The sequence below is a fragment of the Schistocerca nitens genome, chromosome 6 (assembly GCF_023898315.1).
Source record: "Schistocerca nitens isolate TAMUIC-IGC-003100 chromosome 6, iqSchNite1.1, whole genome shotgun sequence".
NCBI lineage: Eukaryota > Metazoa > Arthropoda > Insecta > Orthoptera > Acrididae > Schistocerca > Schistocerca nitens.
The window spans coordinates 413064307-413073626 of record NC_064619.1 but is presented as its reverse complement, the minus strand read 5'-3'; the positions used below and the strand labels follow the sequence as shown (position 1 = coordinate 413073626).

The 9320-nt window shown below is 44.4% G+C and overlaps 1 non-coding gene across 1 annotated transcript; it reads left to right on the top strand.

Moving 5' to 3' along the window:
- Window positions 1-894: 894 nt before the first annotated feature.
- Window positions 895-969, top strand: Trnat-ugu (transfer RNA threonine (anticodon UGU)). The gene has a single exon. It is a non-coding gene; the product is annotated as a tRNA-Thr (tRNA).
- The last annotated feature ends 8351 nt before the right edge of the window (window positions 970-9320 follow it).

Sequence of the window (9320 nt, the reverse complement as noted above, 5' to 3'; positions counted from 1 at the left end):
ACATGGGTTAAATAGGCAGGGTGTGGTACCCTTAATAAATCAGACACTAAAAGTAGTAGATAAGTTTTGGAGTTTTGTGCAACAACACAAATGATGGCCGGAGGGAGAAGATATAAAATACAGAACGGCTATCGTAAGAAAAGCATTTCCGAACAAGAAAAATGTGTCAGCATATAATATAAATTTAAATGTTAGGAATTACATTATTATCTGATGTGTCGGCAGCTGGGCCAACACCTTGTAGAATGAAGTGGCTGAAAGTGCACGCTAAACTAACGCAGACGGGCGTGAAGTACTGGAACATGAGACTTATTAATGAATAAGAAGAACAGTACGTAGCTGGAATAATATACTTAACTTTATTCTATTGTTAGAATACATCTCTTGAATAGTAGTAAGCTATAAGCACTGATACAAATGGCGCCTTGCTAGGTAGTAGCTATGGAATAAGCTGAAGGCTATTCTATCAGTCTCTCGGCAATTGAGAGGAAGACTTGGTAGGTCTGGTCGCAAGCTATGTCGTCCGTACAACTGGGGCGAGGTCATGTCCGTGTCTTGTGACCTGCCATGTGGTGGCGCTAGGATTGCGATTACACAGTGGCGACACGCGGGTCCGACATGTACTACAGGACCGCGGCCGATTTAAGTTACCACCTAGCAAGTGTGGTGTCTAGCGGTGACACCACATTATCTGAAGGTGTTTGTCTGGAGTGTATTCTCGCAGGGAAGTGGAACTCGTACGGGACTTGGTAGATTAATCTACCACGAGTAATGAGTATGATGGGCAAACATCTATTAGGCGCACTACGAATGTAGTGGTGTGGACATGTTGGGAATGTGGATCTCACGGGGAGCGTGCAAGGGATAAGTCCCTGCAGACGCACTATCCTCTGTGCCCGCGGTGGCTCAGATGGATAGAGCGTCTGCCATGTAAGCAGGAGGTCCCGGGTTCGAGTCCCGGTCGGGGCACACATTTTCAACATGTCCCCAATGAAGTACATCAAAGCCTGTTTGTAGCTAGGGTGTCCATTTAATTATCATTTAAGGAAACTATGGCTACTTCTTAGCGGTAAGCAAGTGCTGTCTCTCTGCGTCACCCCGGATTACGGAAGGGCAACTTGCAGAAACATGTTCTTTGTACAGTTGCGGCTGACAAAACGGTTTTGCGCCGAGGAATGCGACTGCTTACATTGAAGCCGAATCTGACAGCAACTCGCGAGCAGAGGAAATGGGGAAATTAACAGTTGGCTTCGCGGTCTTCATCTGTTTTTCCCGTCTGGCATCCTGAGAGTCTCTTCCTTGTTCTCAGCTTTACCTCCCTCCCCTCCCCTTTCCCCTCAGTCTTTTCGTCTCTCTCTCTCTCTCTCTCTCTCTCTCCGTGCAGACCCAGAAAATTTCAACAGCGGTTTTGTGTGCTGACCAGTGTAACTTAAAAGCATTCATCTGCTAGCCAAAAAATCACGATTTGTCTTTAGCCAATATATACACACAGAAAAAAATTGCGTAGTTGCGCTAGTTGCTGAAAACTCTACTACATTTACAAGCAATTTTAGAATACGTGCCCAGAAGTGAGCTCAAGATCACATGAGCAGGAGCGATATAAAATCGGTAAAATTTCGAAAATTGAGGGAAAATAGGCATAAATGAAAGGATAATAAGACAAAATGCGGGAAAATTGAGGGAGTAATTACATGTATGCTTGGTGCAGGAAAATTCTTGAACATGGAAACGAGTGTGCGACAGCAAGAGGAATGTTGACATGGAAACACCGGGAACAGAGGACACAGTAATTTTTTCGTTAACAACGATAAGATGGCTGGAATAGATCGATTAACGTAGACGGCCACCAAATGTAGAGTAATAAATTTATATATGTCGGATCACAAGCCCAGATGTGACCTCGTGGGTAACGGTAACTCCATTATAGATTTTTTTAAAGCTGTCTGACATGTGACAACGACAAATTTCACGTCCTCCTTAGCTTAAGAGCACTGTATTACCAGCTCTACCAACTGAGCTACCCAAGCACGACTCACGCCCCCTCCTCACAGCTTTATTTCCGCCAGTACCTCGTCTCCTATCTTCCAAACTTCACAGAAGCTCTTCTGCGAACCTAACAGAACTAGCACTCCTGGAAGAAAGGATATTGCGGAGACATGGCTTAGCCACAGCCTGGGGGATGTTTCTAGAATGAAATTTTCACTCTACAGCGGAGACGAGGTACTGGCGGAATTAAAGTTGTCGTGCTTGGGTAGCTCCGTTACTGCCGGCACGGTGGCTCAGCGTGTTCGGTCAGAGGGTTAGCTGCCCTCTGTAATATATATATATATATATATATATATATATATATATATATATATATAAACTGAGTCAATGGCTCAATACTGAACTTGAATGGGTGTCATGGGACATCCGCACCGAACAAATGCAACAAACAAAATCGAAAAAAATGAGAACAATTTTTTTAAAAAGTTGGTAGAGCACTTGCCCGCGAAAGGCAAAGGTCCCGAGTTCGAGTCTCGGTCCGGCACACAGTTTTAATCCGCCAGGAAGTTTCAACTACATCCCTGTCTCGGACTGGGTAAAGTAGATTTTTTAAACTGGAGGGTGTCTATGTTTGGGACGAATTGCAGTTGGAACCATGTGTCCAAGCCGCACCTGCTTTTTTCGAAGTTCTGTAGCCAGTGGCCGACTGGAAGCTGTGGCTTACAAGGGAACCTCCCCATCGCACCCCCCTCAGATTTTGTTATAAGTTGGCACAGTGGATAGGCCTTGAAAAATTGGACTCAGATCAATCGAGAAAACAGGAAGAAGTTGTGTGGAACTACGAAAAAAATAAGCAAAATATACGAACTGAGTAGTCCATGTGCAACATAAGCAACATTAAGGAGATTGTGAGCTCAGGAGCGCCCTGGTCCCGTGGTTAGCGTGAGCAGCTCCGGAGTGAAGGGTCCTTGGTTCAAGTCTTCCATAGAGTGAAAATTTTACTTTCTTTATTCTCGCAAAGTTATGATCCGTCCGTTCGTTCATTGACGTCTCTGTTCACTGTAATAAGTTTAGTGTCTGTGTTTTGCCACCGCACCGCAAAACCGTGCGATTGGTAGAAGAAATGACGTGCCTCTCCAATGGGCACCGAAAACATTTGCTCGCAAGGTCATAGGTCAACCGATTCCTCCACAGGACAACACGTCTGATATATTCTATACGACACTGGTGACGGCATGTGCGTCACCTGACAGGAATGTGTTGTCGACCCATCTAACTCGTACACTTGGTGAATGGGTAAAAAGATTCTTCTACCTTGCCGATTTAGGTTTTTTTGTGGATGTGATAATCACTCCCAAAAAAGTGATGAAAACATAAGAGTTCGTCACATGAACTGCAACAAATGAATGCAGCAGTTTCACAGTCGCACAGTTTTCCCTGTGCTCTGTCAAAACATGTTTTTAACGTTTTCAAATTTTTCCGTGTGTAGACCGTCAAATCCTGCATGTGTCCAAGCAAATCTGAACATGTCCTGGAATTTTGGAGAGCGAAGTTGATTATGTTTAAGTGCCTTAACTTTGATAATAGTCTGAAAATAAAAAATTTTCACTCCATGGAGGCTTGAACCGAAGGCCTTTCGTTTCGCAGCTGCTCACGCTAACCACAGGACCACGGCGCTTCAGAGTTTGCAGCGCCCTTCATGCTGCCTATCTTGCGCATGAACTACTCAGTTTGTATATTTTGCTTATTTTTTTCATAGTTCCACACAACTTCTTCCTGTTTTCTCGATTGATCTGTGTTCAGTTTTTCAAGGCCTATCCACTGTGCCAACTTGTAATTAAATCTGAGGGGGGTGCGATGGGGAGGTTCCCTTGTTAGTAGCCACTAGAAGGAAGGAAGGAAGGAGGGAGGGAGGGAGGGAGAGAGAGAGAGAGAGAGAGAGAGAGAGAGAGGGAGAGCGCAGAGGTGGTTTCCCAGGTATTAAATATCAAAGGACGCCGACTTCTGCTCCACAGTCACTGGACTGTCCAGGTGGCAACGTTCGAGGCGCCCTCTAGTGGGTGAATAGCTAACTACTCTCACCATGCTTTTGCCTACCTTTATCGTCACATGGGTTACGGGCAAAGCGTGATCACCAGTCAGTATTTGCTACTGATATCGCCTGGGGCGCTGGGTTCACTCGCTAGTTGTCCGCGTGCCTAGGCACAAGGCTGCTGGACACCATGCGAAGCAGACGTGTTGCTGCTATACTTCCAGTGAAGTGCAGTAAGGGAGTTACTTTTCTATCACTGTGCATCTGCTCGGTGCTATTAGTGGGTGCGTGTTTTATAGTGTCTATTGAGGTATACATGTTAGGCGGGGTTTTGCGCTATCTTTGTGGAATGTTCAGGTCTTTATTGGTGATGCTTTTTTTTTTGTAATACGCTGCTCCCATAGACAATATGAGCACTATAATCAGAACAGGACATCATGTCTGATGTCTGACAGCAGATAGCTAGAACTTTATACCACCTTTCACCCGTCGGAACAACTGCGTAATGGGTTGCCATCACCTGACTCATTGTTTGGGGATAAACATGACTTCCAGTCTGCGTGCCTCACGAGCCACCCCAGTGTGTGAGCCTCTCTCCCAGCTTGTGTGCGCAGGTATGCGCGAGACGGCCAGCGTGGCTGCAGTTCCTGGTTTGATGTCGTTGACAGACGGTGACACGTGGCTCTAATATGCGTCTTTAGCAGTGTTATATGCACTTTCATATATACTTAGTGCAATAGGGAGTGGATTAGTGCTCCCAAATGGAACCTATCGATGTATTTTTGTGATAGGAATTTAATTACTTGTTTTTCGGAATATGAATATGTGGGTGATGCTCAAGCATTGTTGAGGACTTCAGACTTCCTGCAAATAAAACTGATGTTGTGAACACACAAAACATTCCCCATCAAACTGACTATGCTTGGTAGTGTCAAGAAAATATGTTTAAATAAATTGAATGCACAAAGTGAAAACCAATCCACAAATTGCTTACACAATATTCCAGTGCCATAAATTGTGTAATGCAATCTGGTTGACAATATAATACTGTCATGAGATTCTTCCAGTCGAGCAGCTCATCGCAGACTGAGCGTTTTTTCCGGCAATTTTCCGGATGGGGAGGGGAGGGGTGAAGTTGGGGAGGGGAGAGGGCTGGAGGATTTCCCAGGACAGGGACAGCTGGCTCAAAACTGAACAAATGCCTGTTTTCCCAGAGGGGTAGGAGAGGAAGAGGGGGATGGGGTGGAGGTTTCTGAGGACAGATTATGCCCAGGGGGCATAAATCAATTAGCGTAACAATAGGTATCCCCAGGGTGTAATAAATCACTCAGCAGAATGGCCATAGAATTAATGACAGAGATGTCTGTATACACCAGCAGCCGCTGTACAAGCTTTATTTATTTGTGGTGCTAGTTTCGGTCTATAAGGACCATCGACTGGTACCTGACGACAATTTTAACAATATTGACAGTCGGGTTTGTTCGTAATTATCAGGTATCTAAGATGGTCCATAGAGGCCGACACCAGTTGAAAATTTCAATAAAGTTCGCACATCATCAAGTTGTGTACACAGACATGTCCCTCATTAGAGATCTTCCAGCGGTGGATCATATTCTCGCAAAAATAGATCCGAAGCTTCTTTGGTTAGCAAGTCTGAAATGATAGTAAATGGTATTCATTACAAGAAAGACGGCACACACTATCTCAACACCACTACCTAATGCGGAATTGACCGGCAGATGTCATGAGCGGCGGAGCTACCAGTAAAACAGGAGGGCAGTATAATGTCGTCAGCAGAGAAGGAGTAACACCAGAATGGGCGGCGGGTCGGGACAGTTGAGTGACTTCGAACACGGACTGACAGAGTTCATGTACTGACAGACAGGGACTGTGAGCATTGCGGAAGCTGATCGCAAAAAAATCGCATGAAATCAACGGAAGGAATCATACGTGAGCTCCAAAGTTCCACTAGCGTTCCACTTAGCACAACTGCGTACTGAGGTAAAAAAGAGTAGGGTACAGTGAACGAGCAGTTCCTCATAAGCCGTACGTTTTTATAGTCAATGCTAATCGACGCTTGAGGTGGAGTAAACAGCAACGCTACTGGACAGTGAATGAATGGAAACGAATGATTTGGAGTGATGAATCACTCTATATTCTGCGCCAATCCAATGGAAGGGCTTAGGTTTGGCGAATGTCCGTAGAACGTTACATGCGAACATGTGCAATGCCAACAGTAAAGTACGATTCGGTTACAGTATTTTGGTGTTTTTTCGTGATTAGGATGTCGTGCCCTTATTGCGCTTGAGAGACGTTAAATGCCTAAGGATATGAAGATATCTTGCAGCGTACAAGCTGTCATGACATAGTATCTAAATTAATGTCTGTGGCACTAGCCATTTACTGGGCTACTGGCCTGACAAGGTAGAGTACTGCCTTTTCCGCCACGGCACTGGGAACTGTCAGATAGCGAAAACAATCCTGACATTGAATGGCCCACGCAGAGTCTCGACCTGAACGCAATACTTGGGATGAGTTAAAATGTCTGCCTCGCCACAGGTTCGAGACTCCAACATCACTACATTCTCTGGTTTCGGCTCTTGGGCAAGACTGAGGTGTCAGTCCTCAACAGGTATTCAGACACTTCATTGGAAGTGTTCGCAACAGAGTTCAGGTCGCCGTAAAGGCGAAGGGTAGACACATCTCACATTAGTGTCCACTAACAAGTGTGCGGATACTTCTGAACAGATAGTGTCCATATTGCGAGAACCTGCTTACGAGGCTTCAAGAACCGTCTTTCAGGGCTGAAACAGCGCCCATTGTCCAGCCTTTTCGCTATCTATCCTGCAGATATCAAGCGGATAATCTTAGACAAATGACAGCTCGGACAGAGATGTACAAACAGTCATTTTTCTCTTTCTCTGTCCGCGGACGGAGCACGAAGAAGCCATAAAACACGGTAAAATAAACAGTGTCGCTTTCCAAGCCCTTTACAGTGAGTCGCATATTGTAGATGTTGTGTGGATCGTTTTGATTGAGAGTTCTATTGAATCTAGCGAGTGTACGAGGAGGTGGTTAGCTACCACGGTACTGGCCAGAATGGAGCCGGCAGGCTGACCGTTAATGCGTCCGCATTGTGAACCCACGGCGCAGATAAATAACTACCTAAGCGACCGCCGCTGCCAGATTTAGTACATTATGAATCACCTCGCTGGCCCGGTTCGCTCCCGAAAAGTACGCTGACACGAAAACAGCAGCTGTGCTGTACGTAACGGCAGCTTCTGTTTTCGTGACAGAATGCCTTTCGCGAGCTATTCAGGCCAGCAAACAAACAATGGGCCCCGCCCCCTGTACCAGCTACACAGTTTCTGTAACACGCCCTCATTTCAGGAAGAGTTTTCCTTCTTCCTTTGCCATTTTGATATCATTATTTTTTAACACCTTCATTATTTTCGAAGGTTATTTGAGAGTCTGTAACTAATTAAGTGATAGCGTTTTGGAAAAAGAAGTTCGACAGATGATTATTCGACTGGTTTTGGATCGCAACCTATTCCGAAGCGTTCATTCATAAATACAGCCAAGCTATCTAGCAAGGTTCAAATGGCTCTGAGCACTATGGGACTTAACATCTGAGGTCATCAGTCCCCTAGAACTTAGAACTACTTAAACCTAACTCACCTAAGAACTCTATGCTGAAGCGCCTAGAACCGCTCGGCCGCACCACACGGCTGTCTAGCTAGTATTTGGCATAATTGGTCATAATTTATTATAATCAACAGTTTGTGAGTAATGATTTTGCTCTTAACAGTTTGTCTGTGTACGTTAATAAATGCTTGAGGATAGGGCTACGACCCGAAAACTAGACGAAAAACGATGTAAATAAATAAAATGAGGACAAAGTGTGGCTGTAAAACCATTGTCAGAATTTAATTTTTCGCTCTACAAGTCTATAAATCAACTGTCACTAAACAGTACAAATGAAATCGGATTAATACCATGCACGCAGAATGAATACGTGCCAAGAACGAGTATTTTTATCATCCATTTACTGACAAAAAATATTTAACTGTCAGGGCGTTTCTTCACTTCCAGTTAAAGCAAATCTGCCTAAAAGGTTATCGCTAAGTTATTTATCAAACAGTACTCGCAAGCCTTATTTGAATATACTATTGTAGCTGTTCAGTTCTGTTTATCGGCTCAGGAATATTAATTTACTTGTAAAGTGCTTTTTAAATACTTAAAGTTTGCTTAACAGTAAACTATACTACGGAATACGAGGAATGCCATGATCTCATTAGAGTTGTAAAATGAATATACATTGTTTTCAACATTGGAAGCAATAAAGATATTACAGTGAAGACGACACATGAAGCACGACAAGGGTGCAAAATATCCATACACAGTCCGTCCAAAAAGTTCAGAAACTGATTTTACTCCTGACGTGTAAGTGACGTCAGTGCGGTAACTATGATGACATCAACTAACAACTGTAAACATTCGACCAATAGTCGTGACCAAGCTCCCTTAAGTAACGGACGTGCAACCATAGTGTGTCAACTTTGCTTTGCCTCAAATCTTAATGAAGCGCATGTCTAAGTCGAGTTCTCGAGACATTCACCAGAATGTTCTGAAGAAGAGAAAAATGTGTGCAAAGTTTCTCCCGTACAACTTGACTCCCAGACAGAAACAACTACACTTGGTCGCCTGATGCGACTTGATTGACATGCAAAATGCAGGCAATTGTTTCCTAGAACAAATCATCACCTGTGATAATTTGTTCCAAAAAAGACTTGGTGTTATCAACGCGAAGCTGTCGCAAAATGACAGAGAGCAGAAATTCACATGCAGGGTCAATGCTTTGACAATATGCGAAGCGCGTGTTGAGCAACGTTTCAAAGGAGGACTTCCCTGAGTGTTTCACATGTTTATCGTTCTCATGTAGGAGGGGGGACGACGATGATGCTGATGATGTTGATGATGTTTGGTTAGTGGGGCGCTCAACTATGCGGTTACCAACGCCCGTACAAAGTCCCAATCTTTACACAGTCCAATGTATCCACGTTCACGAATGATTATGAAATGATGAGGACAACACAAACACCCAGTCACCTGACAGAGAAAATCCCCAACCCGGCTGGGAACCGAATCCGGGACCCCGTGATCCAGAGGCATCAACGCTAACCACTAGACCACGAGCTGCGGACAGGGGGACGACGACGCCTACTAATATGTAGAACACCTAAAGCATTAAAAACCATCATCTTAACGTTTCTCGGTTTTTATTAATCCAGTCTCAAAACTT